Here is a 19991-nt window from a genome sequence, read left to right on the forward strand (position 1 = left end):
AACAATGTGGGGGCACCTTGGCTAGTGCCAGGGTGCCCTCACACTAAGTAACTTAGCACCCAACCTTTACCAGGTAAAGGTTAGACATATAGGTGACTTATAAGTTACTTAAGTGCAGTGTAAAATGGCTGTGAAATAACGTGGACGTTATTTCACTCAGGCTGCAGTGGCAGGCCTGTGTAAGAATTGTCAGAGCTCCCTATGGGTGGCAAAAGAAATGCTGCAGCCCATAGGGATCTCCTGGAACCCCAATACCCTGGGTACCTCAGTACCATATACTAGGGAATTATAAGGGTGTTGCAGTAAGCCAATGTATATTGGTAAAATTGGTCACTAGCCTGTTAGTGACAATTTGAAAGAAATGAGAGAGCATAACCACTGAGGTTCTGGTTAGCAGAGCCTCAGTGAGACAGTTAGGCACCACACAGGGAACACATACATATAGGCCACAAACTTATGAGCACTGGGGTCCTGACTAGCAGGGTCCCAGTGACACATAAACATACTGAAAACATAGGGTTTTCACTATGAGCACTGGGCCCTGGCTGGCAGGATCCCAGTGAGACAGTGAAAACACCCTGACATACACTCACAAACAGGCCTAAAGTGGGGGTAACAAGGCTAGAAAGAGGCTACTTTCTCACACAACCCCCCCCCCCAAACGAAGGACAAAAAGGCTAACCTTGGCCAGTTGAGACTTTATTGTCTAAGTGGTGATAAGTAGAGAGTAGCTCTGCAATAGACTGGTTACTCCCTTTATCATCCACTATATGGTTACTTCCCTGTGGGGATGTAAACCACCCTGTTTGAAGTTTTTTAGCTAAGCAACAATGTGAAGATGTATTTTCAAAGTTTCTATCAGTAAGTTTCAGTTTAGAGCAGTGGGAATTGTCCACTGAACCTATTTGTAGTGATGGAAATGCCAGACAGGGATGCTGTCTCAGAAAAGCCATAGCTGGGCAAAAACTTTGTCCACATGGCTGGAAGAGAGAACAGGGATGCTGTTTGTCTTGGGTTGGAGCAGGGCAGGGATGCTGTCCTATGAGCTCCACACTAGGGCAGGGATGCTGTCCTAAGTGTTGTGAGGCAGTGCAGGGTTTCTGCACTAAAGTTTCTCTGGGAGGGTTGGAGGGATGCTCCATGTTAACTAAAATGGTGCTCTTTTTGTCACCAATGTTAGTTATCCCACAGAGAGGTACTTCTACCTCAGGGAGTCCAGCTTTGCCAGCTGATGATTCCCTTGGAACAGGTGCCACCCCAGGAGAGGTTTCTCCCACCACAGGAATGGTATCCTGAATGGTAGGGTGGTTAGGGGATACTGTAATACCCTTTTTACCTGTTGATGGAGAGGGATCCTGAGTTTTCAGGTCTTCTCTCCTTTGCTTTTTCATTTCAGTAGAAATGAGAGGGAACAATTCCTCTGGGATGCCCAGCATAGCTGCATGGGCATAAAACTCTACATCAGCCCAACCTGAGGCCTCTAGGTCATTACCTAAGAGACAATCTACAGGTAAGCTAGGTGATACCACCACCTGCTTAGGGCCAGTAACTCCACCCCAACTAAATTGAATTATAGCTAAGGGAAGAAACTTAGTGGAGTTATGGACATCAATAATCTTATACTGTTGTCCAATGATGTGTTGATCAGGGTGCACTAGGTTTTCAGTCACCAAAGTGATACTGGCACCTGTGTCCCTGTAGGCCAAGGCCTCAACACCATTTATTGAAACTGTCTGCCTGTACTTATCCATTATAAGGGGACAAGCAGCCAGTGTGGCAAGGCCAATGCCACTAGGTGTGACAGAAACTGTCTTGGGACTGACTACCCCAGTTTCTATTATGGACCCATAAGTGAACCCAACTACACCCTTAACTTGACTGTTGCCAGCAGTCCCACCACTAGTACCACTACTGCTAGGGGCACTAGAGCTTGATGTATTAGTGGTGGTAGGCTCAGGGGGTTTACCTGGACAGGACTTATCCCCTGGCCTATGGCCTCTGTTTTTACACACAAAGCACCAAGGCTTTTTAAATTGTGTAGGTTGAGAAGAAGAGGAAGAATTTGTTTTATCCCCACCCCCTGAAGAGTGTTTAAGATTTGAAGTGGGATCTTTGGTTTTACCCTTATCCCCATGTTTATCTTGAGATTTTTCACCATCTTTCTTCTTATTGTTCTCTTTGTCACCCCCTGTATGAACTTTTCTGTTCACCCTTGTTCTGACCCATTTGTCTGCCTTTTTTCCCAATTCTTGGGGAGAGGTCAGATCAGAGTCTACCAGGTACTGGTGCAACAAATCAGACACACAATTATTAAGAATATGCTCTCTCAGGATCAAGTTATACAGGCTGTCATAATCAGTAACTTTACTGCCATGTAACCACCCCTCCAAGGCCTTCACTGAATGATCAATGAAATCAACCCAGTCTTGTGAAGACTCCTTTTTGGTCTCTCTGAACTTTATCCTGTATTGTTCAGTGGTTAGGCCATAACCATCCAGGAGTGCATTCTTAAGAACTTTGTAATCATTGGCTTCACTTTCTTTCACAGTAAGGAGCCTATCCCTACCTTTTCCACTAAATGATAGCCATAGGATAGCAGCCCACTGCCTTTGAGGGACATCCTGTACAGCACAGGCCCTCTCAAGTGCAGCAAACTACTTGTTAATGTCATCCCCCTCCTTATAAGGGGGAACTATCTTGTGCAGATTCCTGGAATCATGCTCTTTTGCATGATGACTATGGGGAATACTGCTGCTGCCACCATGGGTTTCTAAACCCAGTTCCTGTCTCTCCTTCTCTACTTCTAAGGTCTGTCTATCCAAATCCAGCTGTTGCTTCTTGAGCTTCAGTCTGGTTTGTTCCACTCTCAATCTATTGAGCTCCCTTTCTAACAATCTGTCATCAGGGTGGGTGGGAGGGACATGTCTTGAAACAGAAGTATGATGAGAATGGACAGAAGGAGACTTGTACCTTACAGAGGGCACCCTAACAGCTTGGCTAACAGAAACATCATTTCTACTGTGATGAGAATGAATGCTCTTGCTATGATGTGAGACAACACTATCTGTATGGTGTGACTCAACATCAGTACCAACTATGCTAGACTGTCTAGTAATGGGCAGGCTTGGAAGTTTCTTTCCTGAATCTTTTCCTGGGGGAGTCCCTGGATCAGATTGGGAACCATTAGCTACTTTTTCAACAGATGGGGCACTTTTAGCCTTATCTTGTTCTCTAAGCATGTTAAGTAACAATTCCAAGGAAGGATTCTTCCCTACACTCAAACCTCTCTCTATGCAGAGACTCCTTGCTCCTTTCCAGCTAAGGTGATCATATGCAAGTTTGGACAGATCAACATTTTGGCCTGTGCCAGACATTTTTAGAGAGAGTTAAAGTGATAGAAAAAGAGAAAAAAGTTTTTCAGAACTTTTAGAAAGACAGAAAAAAAAACTTTTTAAACTTTTGAGAACTTTTTAGAAAGTTAGAAGTACTTTTCAGCACTTAGAAAAGAGTGAAAAGAGGAAATGCAAAACTTTTTGGTTATGTGTATATACACTGAACTTGTTTTGTATATTTTTCTCTTATGAAAAGTGCAATGACAAGAGTGGTAAGTAGTCTCAAAGCACTTATCCCACCGCTGCACAACCAATGTAGGAGGCTGGACTGGCTTGTAGTGAGTACCTAGGGGTACTTGCACCTTGCACCAGGCCCAGTTATCCCTTATTAGTGTATAGGGTGTCTAGCAGCATAGGCTGATAGATAATGGTAGCTTAGCAGAGCAGCTTAGGCTGAACTAGGAGACGAGTGAAGCTCCTACAGTACCACTTAGTGTCATATGCACAATATCATAAGAAAACACAATACACAGTTATACTAAAAATAAAGGTACTTTATTTTTATGACAATATGCCAAAGTATCTCAGAGTGTACCCTCAGTATGAGGATAGCAAATATACACAAGATATATATACACAATACCAAAATATGCAGTAATAGTCTTAGAAAACAGTGCAAACAATGTATAGTTACAATAGGATGCAATGGAGACACATAGGGATAGGGGCAACACAAACCATATACTCCAAAAGTGGAATGCGAACCACGAATGGACCCCAAACCTATGTGACCTTGTAGAGGGTCGCTGGGACTATTAGAAAATAGTAAGGGTTAGAAAAATAGCCCACCCCAAGACCCTGAAAAGTGAGTGCAAAGTGCACTAAAGTTCCCCGAAGGACATAGAAGTCGTGATAGGGGAATTCTGCAGAAAAGACACAAACCAGCAATGCAACAACGATGGATTTCCAGTCGAGGGTACCTGTGGAACAAGGGGACCAAGTCCAAAAGTCACAAGCAAATCGGAGATGGGCAGATGCCCAGGAAATGCCAGCTGCGGGTGCAAAGAAGCTGCTACTGGACTGTAGAAGCTTAGGTTTCTGCAGGACGACAAGGGCTAGAGACTTCCCCTTTGGAGGACGGATTCCTCACGCCGTGGAGAGTTGTGCAGAAGTGTTGTCCCACCAAAAGACCACCAACAAGCCTTGCTAGCTGCAAATCGTGCGGTAAGGGTTTTTGGATCTTGCTGTGGCCCAGGAGGGACCAGGATGTCGCAAATTGTGTCAGGAGACAGAAGGGACGTCGAGCAAGACAAAGAGCCCTCTCAGCAGCAGGTAGCACCCAGAGAAGTGCCAGAAACAGGCACTACGAGGATGCATGAAACGGTGCTCACCCGAAGTCACACAAAGGAGTCCCACGTCGCCGGAGAACAACTTAGGAGGTCGTGCAATGCAGGTTAGAGTGCCGTGGACCCAGGCTGGACTGTGCACAAAGGATTTCCGCCGGAAGTGCACAGAGGCCGGAGTAGCTGCAAAAGTCGTGGTTCCCAGCAATGCAGTCTGGCGTGGGGAGGCAAGGACTTACCTCCACCAAACTTGGACTGAAGAGTCACTGGACTGTGGAAGTCACTTGGACAGAGTTGCTGGATTCAAGGGACCTCGCTCGTTGTGCTGACAGGAGACCCAGGGGACCGGTGATGCAGTTCTTTGGTGCCTGCGGTTGCAGGGGGACGATTCCGTCGACCCACGTGAGATTTCTTTGGAGCTTCTAGTGCAGAGAGGAGGCAGACTACCCCCACAGCAGGCACCACCAGGAAAACAGTCGAGAAGGTGGCAGGATCAGCGTTACAGAGTTGCAGTAGTCGTCTTTGCTACTATGTTGCAGTTTTGCAGGCTTCCAGCGCGGTCAGCAGTCGATTTCTTGGCAGAAGGTGAAGAGAGAGATGCAGAGGAACTCGGATGAGCTCTTGCCTTCGTTATCTAAAGTTTCCCCAGAGACAGAGACCCTAAATAGCCAGAAAAGAGGGTTTGGCTACCTAGGAGAGAGGATAGGCTAGCAACACCTGAAGGAGCCTATCAGAAGGAGTCTCTGACGTCACCTGGTGGCACTGGCCACTCAGAGCAGTCCAGTGTGCCAGCAGCACCTCTGTTTCCAAGATGGCAGAGCTCTGGGCACCTCCCAGGGGAGGTACAGGTCAGGGGAGTGGTCACTCCCCTTTCCTTTGTCCAGTTTCGCGCCAGAGCAGGGCTAAGGGGTCCCTGAACCGGTGTAGACTGGCTTATGCAGAAATGGGCACCAAATGTGCCCATGAAAGCATTTCCAGAGGCTGGGGGAGGCTACTCCTCCCCTGCCTTCACACCATTTTCCAAAGGGAGAGGGTGTAACACCCTCTCTCAGAGGAAGTTCTTTGTTCTGCCATCCTGGGCCAGGCCTGGCTGGACCCCAGGAGGGCAGAAGCCTGTCTGAGGGGTTGGCAGCAGCAGCAGCTGCAGTGAAACCCCGGGAAAGGCAGTTTGGCAGTACCAGGGTCTGTGCTACAGACCACTGGGATCATGGGATTGTGCCAACTATGCCAGGATGGTATGGAGGGGGCAATTCCATGATCATAGACATATTACATGGCCATATTCGGAGTTACCATTGTGAAGCTACATATAGGTAGTGACCTATATGTAGTGCACGCGTGTAATGGTGTCCCCGCACTCACAAAGTCTGGGGAATTGGCCCTGAACAATGTGGGGGCACCTTGACTAGTGCCAGGGTGCCCTCACACTAAGTAACTTAGCACCCAACCTTTACCAGGTAAAGGTTAGACATATAGGTGACTTATAAGTTACTTAAGTGCAGTGTAAAATGGCTGTGAAATAACGTGGACGTTATTTCACTCAGGCTGCAGTGGCAGGCCTGTGTAAGAATTGTCAGAGCTCCCTATGGGTGGCAAAAGAAATGCTGCAGCCCATAGGGATCTCCTGGAACCCCAATACCCTGGTTACCTCAGTACCATATACTAGGGAATTATAAGGGTGTTCCAGTAAGCCAATGTAAATTGGTAAAATTGGTCACTAGCCTGTTAGTGACAATTTGAAAGAAATGAGAGAGCATAACCACTGAGGTTGTGGTTAGCAAAGCCTCAGTGAGACAGTTAGGCACCACACAGGGAACACATACATATAGGCCACAAACTTATGAGCACTGGGGTCCTGACTAGCAGGGTCCCAGTGACACATAACAAACATACTGAAAACATAGGGTTTTCACTATGAGCACTGGGCCCTGGCTGGCAGGATCCCAGTGAGACAGTGAAAACACCCTGACATACACTCACAAACAGGCCAAAAGTGGGGGTAACAAGGCTCGAAAGAGGCTACTTTCTCACACATATTTATAATGCCCTAGCGCCACCCTCGACCACATTAATGTCAAATTAACGTCATTATTTTTTACGTTAATGTGGCCCAACGAGGTGAAATCCCCAAACCTTATTTACAGAGTGGCGCACTGCATGCTTTGCACCATTCTGTAACCCCTTGTGCTTCTTTATCCCTGCACCAGTCAATATTTTGGCGCTACTCCTGTAGAGTACATCAATAGCCTCATGAAAAATGATGCTATTGCCCCATAACCTGCGCCATGGTGCGCTGTATTTTAATTATGGCGCACACATGGTAGCAGTAGAGGGGTGCTGCACTTTGTGCAGCACCTCTTTCCATACATTTGCCCCAAATTACATTTGCTGTTGCACCGAAAAATAGTACATAAGGCTGTACATTTGCCAAGTCCAAGAGAGCCTCTCCTGCTCCTGTCAGATACACGTTTGTAAAACTGTCAGTTTGCATACTGGTCACCTCACCACTAATATCGATACTGATCCCTAGCAGGACTACCCTCTTTGAACTTGCTCTTAGATTTTAATTCTGTGACACAGAAAGTGGAATACCCTCACTTAACGAAAGTAATCGCACCGCCGGATTTCAGTAAGCTGCAAGAACCCCTTGTACTAATACAGTGATGCCACCATTGTCTCCCAGTGTATTATACAACCCTAAAATGATCTACAATCAATGTTTATTGTCATCCTTTAATACCAATGTATCTAGTGGTGCCCCAGAATCAACCAGGAAGCAACTTATAGATGTGCTACTGGCTATAGCAACAAAGGCAAAGCTTCAAACTACATCCATTCAATGATGAGGTGATATTAAGGCTCTCTTTCCTGAAGGCAATAAATATCGTTTTTATCACATACATTTTACTGTGAATGACATCCCTGGCATATGTTATGCTACGTTCGCTGATGTTTTTTTCTGTAGTATTGATCTTTTATGCTGCCCGGAGCATTCTTGGGCCTTTAAATGACCCGATCATCAGTTGCCACTTCCGGGCGTCTTAAAAGCCTGCTCCATTGGAGTGATTCCACTGTAGACTTAGGCTGCCTTGTAAAGTTCCAAGCAGATTCCGGCTGTCTGGTTCAGGATCAGATGCCAATGCAGACGATATTGGCTGAACGGTTAGCGCAGATGATACTGGTTCAGAGGCAAATGATACTGGTCACAGGCCAGCACATATGATATTGTAAAGGTTAGAGAACCGGCAACCCGGTCCGTTCCACTGAAACCGAGAAGGAGATTCCCTCGCAGTTGGCAGGTAGAACAGAAATTAGCAAACAGTTTGCAGCCTGGCGGGAAGTGACATTTTTTGTCATTGCATGATTTTATTAAAGGTTTGGTAAGGAAAAGTTGTTTTGTTTCGACAGAAATATTGAGACTCGGTAGTGTTTTTTCAGACACTTGTCCTCTGAGTGATATATTATTTTTATGACAACACATCTTTCTGGTTTCAGTTTGCACAATCTACAAGTATCATTAGAATTTGTATTCCCCCTGACACCAAATACCTGAAATCTATCGGTAATTTTAGCTGATTTCTAGCCCAAATTTCACCAGGGGGAAGTTTGCCAGTGAGAAAAGCGAAACAGTCGTTAGACATATTTCAACCACTCTGTTGTCAGTGCAAACGCCACAGAGTCATACATTTCTGGGGAAAACTTAGTCTAAAGTGAATTCTGTCCGACATATGACAAATAGTTTAATGTCATATTTGATTTCCATGATGAATCAAGATAGATTAGGTTAAACAGCACAGCCAGACACTCAAGCACTTAAGCCTGAGGCGAGGACCCACCCAGTGATTAAGTATTGTTCAGATGTCCCATCTACACAATAAATGGAATCTGCACTATGCCCATTACTGTTCACTAAACATCTCTAATCATTTCCTGAGTCTGAAAGCTTGCTTTCATAATTTAACTGAGCGTTCCTTCAGAAGAGACAAAGCCTAGAGCAGTTTCATAGAAACCAGCTGTATTCAAGAAATCAATGAAGCAGGTTTTCTGGGAAACACCACAGGCAAAGCACCTGTAAACAAGTACCCAACGTGATTACAGATAAAGCTAGTGAATGATGGTTCCTTATTTTAAAGCAGACGATACCGTTCCGTGCATATCCCCTTGTATTTATCATTGATGGCTGCTGCCTTTGTTTTGGGTTCTGTACATTATGTTTGCAATCTATCTACTTTAGGTTGAAATTTCCATCATTTTCAATTAGTTTTGTTGCAAATGAGTTCTGCCCATTCAGTCCTCCAGGTTTTATTGTGTTTGGTCACACGATTTTCAAACCTTTAATGTGGCGAACCTCATTCATACGAATTTCATGATAATTGGAATGAGTATGTCTACTACAAGTGTCTCTGCCTGCAAGAGGAGTTTTCTGTGACATCACTAAAATCAGGGAAACTGAGCTGGTGACACATGAAAACGTGTACACATACTTGTGCACCAATGTGCAGGCTGCACATGTGTGACTAACAGGTAACATGTCCGCTGCAATTTTAAACTACAATTCAGCCTGACAAAATAACACATTCATCAGACCTAAACCTCCCTTTTAAATATTAAAAACTCTTCGTAAGTAAATGGTAATAATGTCCTCACAGTGAAATATTCCCAAAAGCTATTTTCACTGTAGCAAGGTTGGTTGCTTCCATAGGAAAACACTGTGCTGCATTGTTACATTTATTAAATGCTAAATTTAGATTAGTAACAGCTAGAGAAAAAATTAAAGGATTCATTTTTATAGTAATTCCAAATCTAAATTAAAGGTGAAATTTAATTTTCTCTAACTATTGAGCAAGAAGCACTTTTAAAACGTCATCAATTTTCAGACTGAAGCGTGTAAGACTTCAACCTGTAACATTACAGCCAGATTGCTATCCTGTGGTGAGATGTGGATTGCTCCTAGAAGGGGAACAAAGGGTTTGGGTGTCTGCAGATGCTGATCTTACCTTGCCAGGAGGTTCTGGAGTGTTCTGCCCAAGGATTTGGTACATTTCAAAGGGACTTTGTTGTCACAAACAGATGAACCTGACCCAAAGTCTGTCCCCTTCCCTTGTTCCTCTAGCCAGCCTGGCTTCAAAAACCACTGGGAGAGTAGGGTACCACAGAACTGGCTTGCAGTGACCACAAGGGAGGCATTTCCCTTTACCATAGCTATGCCTCTGGGTGGGCACAGGAGCTCTGATTAGGGGAGGAAGATTTCTGCCACACTAGATTGTTCCAAGATGCTGTGCAGGAGGTGTGGGTCAGGTGTGGTAGGATAATATGGCATGCTAGGATTGGCCAGGGTTGCTGGCATCTAGAACTTTCCACCCACACTTGTAAACTCCTGCACAAGGAAGAAATAGTGATCAAGAACCTGGACATGTGTGGTGATGACACCAGAATCATGAACAGCTGGAAGGAGAAGCTCCTGATGCTCCTGATCGACTATGGACTTTACCTACAGCTGAGACCCAGGAAGATGGGTCTCTTCAGGGTCAGGGGTGTAGGTTTTCTTACTTCCCCTGAGGACTGGTTGGTGGAAGATCTGGGATTCACTGCCACCCCAAGTGTCCTGAAAGACAACCAAGAGGCTCTGGGGATTGTGTAGGCAGAAGGGTGCTCTGCTGAGTGGTAGTTGAGGTACTGCACCATATACTCCCACCAGTAAGAGAGATGCACCACGAAGAAAGAAGACTGGTGCAGAGAGCTATTAAACCCAAGCCCCACAAAGTACACAGCCCTGATTAAATTCTCCTGGTGGCTAGAGCTTACCACCAGGAGCAAAACGAGACAACAATCAAGAAAATCAGCCAAACATGGCTGAGTTATGATCCTGAAAAGATGTGCCCATTTAAACATGCCTAAAACAAAACAGAGCACATGGGACCACTTTTAATAATTACCCCTGGGTGGGCAGCTTCCCAAGGCTTGGCACAGCATTATCTGTTTCAACTGTTTGGGAACATAATTTTGTCCATCTCCCTGAGGGCTGACATGGCAGGAAGAGGCCCTGTCTCAGCCAGCATCCAGTCACAGGCCTGGACTCCATCCGTGGGATCCAGAACAAGGGAAGAACCAAGTGCTGTTCCCACCCCCATGCCTGTGTCTTGGGGAAGGGGAAGTGTACCAGACTGCAGTCTTCTTCCTGCCTGCAAGGATCGCAGGTGGGACAGTGAGAATGCTGGTTCATGATCCAGCACCGCACAGTGTTGGCTTGGTAACGAGGCAGCAGGATAATGCGGGAGTGGGCTTTCTGTGATACTGTAACACCTAAGATGGCTCTGATTACTTTGGTGGGACCGGAAAATCCAATCTAAAAAGAAAAAGAAAAAACATGCAGAGCTGCTAATATTTACCTGACTCATACAGGAGCACCCCAAAGTGCCCCACAAGGGGATAATTTTGCTCATCGGTCTTCCATGTGATGTAGGGGTCCCATCAACATTTCTGTGGTGGATAAGGGGGGCTAGCAGAGGTGAAGCATTACTTTCCCAGGATTGACAGAGAAAGTAAACCCTATATTTTGCAGGACCTGGGGAGACATTTTATCATATTCTAAGCATTTTCGGAGCTGGGGCTTGATGCTTCTTGAGCTCAGGATCCCTAGTGGTTGTCCTGTGGCTGCATTTTTCGTGGCCTAGAAAGATAAAAGAAAGATTTTAACATATGTTGAATATTGTTTTGAATACAAAGGCTTTTCTAACAATAAATAATTGGTGAAATTTGCACAGGTTACATTCATAATGAACAAATTAAAAATATGTATTCATTACATTGAGTAATAACAACTTCTAACACATGATTATAGTTCATATGGTGAGGTGACTCCTTGGCAAAGCCCCATAGGCTTGCCTTATATCAATGTGGTGACCCTTTGATAAAGCCAATAGGCTAGCTTACTCAGTGTGACATACACTTATCATGTGATGTTAAATCTGGTATAGGTAGGGGGCATTGTGGGAGTTCATGACCCACTAGTGGTCAGATGTGATTACAGAATGCCATCAAAGGTATTTCCATCTACCTATGTATATATTTGTAAAGTAATGTTTTTTACTTAGTAGCATGAGTGTATTAAATGTGCTGTTCCTTTTTAAAAGGAAAGGAAATGACAGGACAATAATTTATGAAGTGTTATTATTGTGTGTCAGTGAATGTAGATTACTAGGCCACACTACCTTCCCTGAGTAGGCCTTGGATATTTTACTTCGATACCCTAAGAGGGTCAAGTGCTACAGTGGTGTACTTGGTTTCCAGTTAAGGACATTTGTGGACCTATTACTTTTGCAGGACTGACAGCCTGCACAACTAAAAAACAATTTTCATACAAGCTTATCATCCTACTTCGATTCGTGCTATAGTATAGTCCAAAAATAACCCAATTTTGCAAGTATCAATTTGGGTGCTCTGGCCATTCTGGCACTTTGGCATTTTCCGAGTGGCACGCAGCTTTCAGAGATGGAGACACAATGAAACCATGGAAGCCTCCATAGTCCCATTCTACATGCAGCCTCCTGCCGTGTGGGTTTCGTTTGAAAATGTTTTGCCAGGGTGATTTTGTTTTTCATTCCCACCCTGTTTTGAAACATGAGTTTGCAACAAAATTAGTACTATAAGACATGGAGTAATATTACCACCTGTGGGCATGCTGCATAAGCTATTATCACATGCAGAGTTACCAGAACAAGACCTCCTCGTCAATCCAAATGGAATTTTGAGGATTCAAAGATACAGAATGCAAATAGTGAGCCAGCTACTCAGACAAATGTCGCCACTTATTCTAATTCCAATTCAAAAGACACCATGCTGCTTAGTGCCACAAGAAATGAGTTGCAGGATCTGTTTTCCATTGTGGTCTCCATTGTATATCCTGTGGGAAGACAAAGTGGCAGCGTGCAATACAAAACTTTGCGACTGATGAGGCATTTGCCATTTCACAGCCGATAGTTACTTTATTTTGTTTCAAAGCTGACCCCACTCCAACCTACACAAATGGAAAAGGCAGTTCCAGGGACATCATTGGTCTAGTCTTTATGCTTCGAAGAACATGAACAATGTAGGTGCTTTATAGTAGGGGTGGGCGTAAACTGTGTAATTCTCTCTTGCGTAATCACTCATAATTACCACAAAAGTTATTGTAATTATGTGTAACTACGTGAGAAGCATCATTCAGCATTTAGGGCCAGATGTAGGTATATTCAAATTTGTGACTTGCAAATTGCGAGCCAGAGCGACTCACAATTTGTGAGTCACAAATTGGAATGTAGGATGGTGTCCTTGACACCATCTGCGACTCGAAGGGGGTCGCAAAGGCCCACCTCATTAATATTAATGAGGTGGGTCGCAATTTGCGACCCCCTTGAAACTCGCAGCACTCACAGGGATGGTGGCCTGCTGGAGACAGCAGACCACCATGTCTGTGACTGCTTTTATATAAAGCAGTTTTTTTTTTTGTAATGCAGCCATTTTTCCATTTTGCATTACAAACTAAAAAATGAAACATTTTCGTTTCATTTTTTCAGAGCAGGCAGTGGTCCATAGGACCACTGCCTGCTCTGAAAAAATGTTTGCAGTTCCATTCACAAAGGGGAAGAGGTCCCATGGGGACCCCTTTCTTTTGGGAATGGGTTACCACCCATTTCAAATGGGTGCAAACTGCGATTGCTTTGCGACCGCGTTCACGGTCACAAAGCAATCTGGCATTGCACTGCGACTCGCAATTAGGAAGGGGACTCCCCTTCTGAATTGCAACTCGCAAACCCATTTTGTGATTCGGTAACCATGTTACCAAATCGCAAAAGGGGTTTGTGCATTGCAAAGTGCAGTTTGCACATCGCAAACAGCAAAATTTGCTGTTTGCGACGTGCAAACTGTTTGCTACATCTGGCCCTTTGTACTATTTTCTTAGTGCAAAATGCACCTTTGTGTCCAAAAAGGGCTCGAGATGCAGTAGCCAGCAGCTGCTTGATCTCTCTTAGGGCCTCATTTACGAGGCCCTTGCGCCTCCAGAGCATCACTTTCTGTGATGTTCCATTGGCGCAATGCTCTCTTCCATATTTACAAGGTGGCGTTAAGCCACTTTTTGTGGCTTAATATCGCCTTGTAGATATGGCCCCTTTACAAGCATCACTTTGCGTGAAAGGGGTGTGCAATAGGTATTGATGTGGGGGTTTCACTGCAACACTCATTGCATTTTGAAACTGCCTCAGATTTATGAGATATTGTAAATCTGAGACAGCACCAAAAGCTAACACCACCCTAGGTTGGCGTTAGAGTGGCACAACGAGGAGAAATGCTTTTTCTATGTGTGCTTCAGAGAAAAAAACACCCTCAATTATTGTCCATGTGCAGGAAGGTGTCCCTTCCTGCACATAAACAATCATAAAATAATGACGATTTGCTACTTATATGTGTGCTGCAATCTGCAGCACAGATTAGAAGTAACAAATCAGCATTATTGATTGTTTATGTGCAGGAAGGAATACCTTCCTGCACATAATCAATCATCCCCTGCAATGTAGGCACCCTTGCACTATGTTGCAAAGGTGCCAGTGTTTGCGCTAGGCAGCTAACACAGCGCCAGCACCGGGGAGAACACAGGAATGCGTTGTATTCTTCTTAATACGAAACATCCCTGCGTTCTGGAAATTATTTAGCTTGGCACAGCAAAATTGCATGTGGCCCAAGTTGTGCCATTTCCTAGTAAATGAGACCCTCCATTTTTTGTTCCTGTGGTAGGATTTGTGCCCCAAATTACACAAGCTGACATAATTGCATAATTTCACATTTTAAGAGTCCCGACGATATTAAAATTTCAGCCAGCCCTACATTTTAGGCACAGATTGCATCATCTTCAAACTGCTGTTCATGTGAGCAATGTGTGTGACCTATGTGCCACAGTGCCTTTTCTGGGCTTAGATACAAGCCTTTTAGGGGCTCACCACTCACGGTCCATGCTGCAACACTTACTGAGGAGCTCTTCAGGGGGCACTGCATCTTGAATTAAATGGTTATTAAAAACAGCTCCTCTCAAAGGCAGCCATCACACCGCCTACATATTCTCACTTTAAATTCCTTGCATCATGCTTTCCGTCTCCCCAGTACTGATCCTGAATTTCAGCCCACAGACCTCCGTCTCATCCCCTGGAGAAGTGTAGCAAGGATGAGAGAGAGAGTGCTAAAGATAGAAAGAGACCGCAAGAAAGAGAGACAAGTGTCTCACACCCTTGAGAAGTATAGGAAAGAAGAGAAGTAGAATTAAAGAGGGAGCCAGTAAGAAACAGAGAGAGAGAGGGAGAGAAGAATAGAGCCCAATGATGGTGTAAGAAAAAAGAACAAATACATTAGAGAGCAAATGAGGGAGAGATAGGAGTGATTGAAAGAGAAGATTGTGAGAAATGGTAAGAAGAGCATGTGAGAAGAGAGGTAACATGCATACAAAAAAGTGGGAGAGAGATGGTAAGAGGATTACATTGTCCAAGACAAATGAAGAGTGAAGGTACCACAGAGAGGTAGAGGGTGAGGGAGGAGGTAAGGATAAGAGTGGAACAGCATGAAAGATTTAGATGAGTAGCTATGATGAGTAGACAGAGAGTGAGAGACAAAATGAAAGTACACGTGAAAGAAAGTGAAAATATGCAAGAGACAAAAAGAGAGATACTAGAGTAAAAATATGGAAAGGAAGAAAGGAGATGAAGAAAGGAGTCAGATTGAGAAAGGCAGGAAAAAGACAGATGTGTATATAAGGAGGGATAGAGGTGGAGATTAAGAGAAGAGAAACAGAAACCTGCGCTGCCAGGCAGGGTGAAAAAAAGGAGTATGTTAGAAGTAAGGGTGAAAGCAGCAGAGGATGTTGCAAAAGGGAAGAAGGGGAAGACAGGAAAAGTAAAAGAAAGGAGCCTGACAGGGTGAAAGAGGGGTGCAAAAATGCTGACAGAGAGAAACAGAAGCATTAGGAGGTAGAGTCAAAGAAAGGCACAAGAGAGAGGGAGAGAGACAGGTACTCAAAGCATGGGAGAGACAGACAGTTGGGTAGAGTATATGAGGTGAATTAAAGAAAGAGGGGAATTGAAAGAAAGATGAAGAGTAAAAGGAAGCCAGTTGGAGAGAAAAATGTTAGGATCGACTCTGAAAATGGAAAGAATAAATGGTTGATGAAAAGAGAGTCCGCCATAGAGACTACCATATACAGTTTATTATTAACATTATCGCCACTTGGGTAACTTTTATTTAATGATATGAAAGTTGTTCATGGTGGATCCAGGAGACATGTTGTATTAAAGCTTCTAAATGTTTAGCCAAGCTGTATGATCTTCAGAAAAGCACATTGAGGCCCTCATTTTGACCTGGTCGGTCTTTTGGAAAGACAGCTGAGGTACCGCCGCGCTGAAGACCGCCAGTGCAGGCGGTTTTCCGTGCAGCGTATTATGACTGCTGGCAGCCCTCCGGCCTTTTTCGGATGGAGAGCCGCAAGCAGCCATACTGGCGGTCGGCGGGGAAGTGGAGACTGCTCCACTTCCACCGCCCCGTCATCAGAACACCGCCCAGTGAATCACGTCCCATGATTCGGTGTGGCGGTGTTCTGGTGACGGGGTGCTGGCGGCGGAGCAGCCCCCATGGATCCCTTCCCCTCCCAGAGGACCACCGGAACAGGTAAGGTGATCATCCGTTAGGGGAAGGGTGAGGGTGGGGGGTGTTGTGTGGTGTGCGCGTGCATGGGTGTGTGAGTGCGTGTATGCATGCGGGGGTCGGTGTTGTGTGTTTGGAAATGTGTGCATGTCTGTCTGTATGTTTGACTGTGAGTATGTGTGCATGTATGTCTGTATGTATGTGTGTGTGTATGACTGTGTGTCTGCTGGAATGTTTGTTAGTATGTGTGCGGGTATGTGTGGTGGTGGTGTCTGTGTGCGTGAAGGGGGATGTGTCGATGTGGGGGGGGTGTGGAGTGGGGTACTACCACTTTTGGGGGGTGGTAGGGGGTTGCAAGTGTGGGGGAGGACTCAGGAGTGGGGGAAGGGGGCGGGGAGACCCCTATCAGTGCCAGGGAAGGAATTTCCTGGCACTGATTGTCCCTACCCCCATGGATTTCGTGGTGGTTACAAACCACACGAAATCCATGGCGGTATGCAGGGTCCTGATACTGCCGGTGGTCTGGTGACAGCCGCCGGGCTGAAGACCAAAGTCTCCAGCCCAGCGGTCGTCACCGCCCCGGCGGTCGTAGTGGAGAAGTGGCGGATGACCATGGCTGTAACCGCCATGGTCATAATTCAATTTTTTTCCCCCTGGCCTGTTGGCGGTATTACCGTCACTTCTCCCCCGTCCATCAGGGTTGTAATGAGGGCCTGAGTATTTGTGCCTAATTCTTATTAGTAGCCAATATACACATCTTTCTCAAAGATTTGTCCCCAAACTAAGGAGATGATTCTAGATTATAATTTCATTGGAGTAGTGCTTCATACCCATGATGAGGCACAAAATCACACTAGTGTATAGAAAATGCATTTAGTTGCAGAGTGCCCCATGTGGTGTAATGTAGATCACTTTGCCTAGATTTGTGAGGAAAAAAAATAAGAAAAAGAATGCTTGCAATTGACACTAATTCAAAGAAATTTTCATACACTTCAGTAGATGGTCTATTTTGTGCTTACTAACACGACGTGGTGAATTAAAAAAGTAATTTATGAACTATGAAGGTAAAGGGGCATGTCCCTGGAGGTGTAACATATGGATTTTCACATAAACCTCAATGGAGGGTGTTTTGGGGTGGCATAGAAGTAGAGAATGAGCAATTTTAGGAGATTCATGCATACCTCAGTAGAGGGTCATTTGTACCATTCAGGTGTTTTATCCCAATATCATAATTTAAATAATGACAAGCACTTTATGCAGACTCCACAATATTACTACCACCATTTAGTCAAGGTAACTAGCTGTGGCATTAGGAATAGTGGATGCATATTTTCCTCTGTGTCATTACTTTGATGTGTGTATGCAATCAATATTGGGGAGTCAATATTTGAGAAGGTTGATATAATTGATCTCAACATTGTGACATGCAACACACCCAGACTGGCAGAGGTGCAACCCAGAGAGGTTGACAGACACCTCACTGGACTGTATATGCATATGCAGCAGAAGAGGCACAATGCACAGACACTTCAGTGAGACATCTAGAGGATTGATTTGGTTCATGCAGAGACCATGAAGGAACAGCAGAAAGAGCTTCACAGATAATGGAGTAGTGGGCCTATGGTATATAAGGTAGCAGCAGTGCAGGCACAACTTACAGGTACCTCGAAAGGAGGTCTTTGGGGTCCTAGCAGAAACCTTGATAGCCGCAACCCATAGACGCCTCAGACACGTAGTGGTACGTAGGCTTCGGTGAAATTTGTTTTATGCCGATGTAATCTTGTGCATTGTTACACAAAATTCTGAAAATTATGTATTACACCACATGGTGTAATTACATGCCATTTGTGGTAAAAAGTTAAGCATGCATGCACAGTAACAATGTGACCAACAGAACGTGACTGTCTGTTGATTGGAGTGCTTTTGTTTTTCTGTACTTTTTGTTTTACATGAAACGCATCCGTGCATCCAAAGTGGTTGCGAGAATGATACATGCTATGCTGAAATATAGTTCCAAATGCTGGTTGTACATTCCCCTTAATAACATGTCATTTCACTCAATTTTCACCACATTTCAAATAATTACGCAAAAGCAAATCATGCACATTTTGGACACTCCTAGTCGCATGTGCAACCCACTGGTATATGTGAGATTCAGGAATCCTGTGAAGGTAAAGTATTTAGAATAAAGAAATGTGGAATGGAAGGTGTAACCCAAAAGATTACCATACACAACGCAGGAGAGGTTCTAATGGGTACAAACAGAAGCAGTGAAAATGTAACTCAAGGATATTCACAGACACATCAGTAGTAAGTCTAAGATACATAACCAAAACGGAGCGGGAGTGTAACTCACAGAAACCGCTGAAAAGGGTCTGTGTTGTTCACACATAGTGAAAACACAAGCCAAGAAGTTAAACAAAACTAAGTATATGATCTTCATTAAAAGACTTACTTGATCCGTTGCCACGACGCTCCTCTTTCTTTCGTCTCTGCAGGCACAGACTTCCAGTCAGCCTGCAATGCGGCCAATCCGGACACTGCTCGGAGCAGCGTCAGGATTGGCTGGGAGCACCCAGCCAGGGTGCTCCCAGGCAGACTGGGAGCCTGTCCCTGCTCTCTCCAGCCCGGCTACACAGTGCCGGGCTGGAGAGAGCACACTGCGCATGTCTGTTTGGCTAGCCCGCGAAGGCCAGCCAAACATGCATGCGCTCTGAGGGGAGTGTACAGTTCACTCACCTCAGTGCTTGTCACCCCCAGTGCACCACCCCTTTCACAACAAATTGTTAATAAACAGAGTGTATTATCCTTTTGTTGAGAAAGGTTTTGCAGCTTCTGCTGCTGGCAAGGTGCGACGCTCCTCTGCCCTAACGGAGGAACCGCTGCTGATGATGATGATTTTAACTGGGTAGGGAATTCCCCTTGCACAATTGTCATCAGACAAAGATGGAAATCTACTCACTCATCTAGTGAACTCATATTATCTTGCCCGAAGACCTTTCAGCTCAGAATTTCATATATGCAAATTTGCATTGTGTAAGGCAACCACCTCATTTTAGCTTTGCTACACAATTGTTTGCTGAGTAAAGTTTGACTGAATAACATAGGCTTTGTGCAAAATATAACTATGATATATTATTAGCAGGCACTGTAAAAAAGTGTGTGGAACGTGCTGGCATTGGCCTGTTAAAGACCTAAACTAAAGTTGTATGTGTACTATGTTTAATGTCGATTCACCATTCAGCTTGATCCATTCTAAATATTAAGAAGGGAACTGTGGAAATTATACAATTTCCAAGTTACAAACTAAATATTGCCTAGGGGGTGTGCCAGTTGTTCTTCTTCTCAACCATGCCAGCATCTTGTTGAATGTGCTTGTCTAGTTTTTTCTAAGCAGAACGTTCACCAATATATTTAGAAAGGCACCTGCATAAAAAAGTGTGTATATGTTTAACTCGCCTCTATGCGCTCTAGTGATTAATGTCTGCTGCACGCGAGATGACGCATAGCAGCAAGGTGATCTGAGTGATAACCATTGGTGAAGTCTGTGCATTCTTGTGCCTCATGCAGTTGAGTCAAACGGGGGCCTCCAGAACATGTCGTGCTTTGAGACCTAACAGGGTTGAAATTTAATGCATTCAGATCAGTGGTCATT

Source organism: Pleurodeles waltl, chromosome 4_1 (genome assembly GCF_031143425.1).
Source record: "Pleurodeles waltl isolate 20211129_DDA chromosome 4_1, aPleWal1.hap1.20221129, whole genome shotgun sequence".
NCBI lineage: Eukaryota > Metazoa > Chordata > Amphibia > Caudata > Salamandridae > Pleurodeles > Pleurodeles waltl.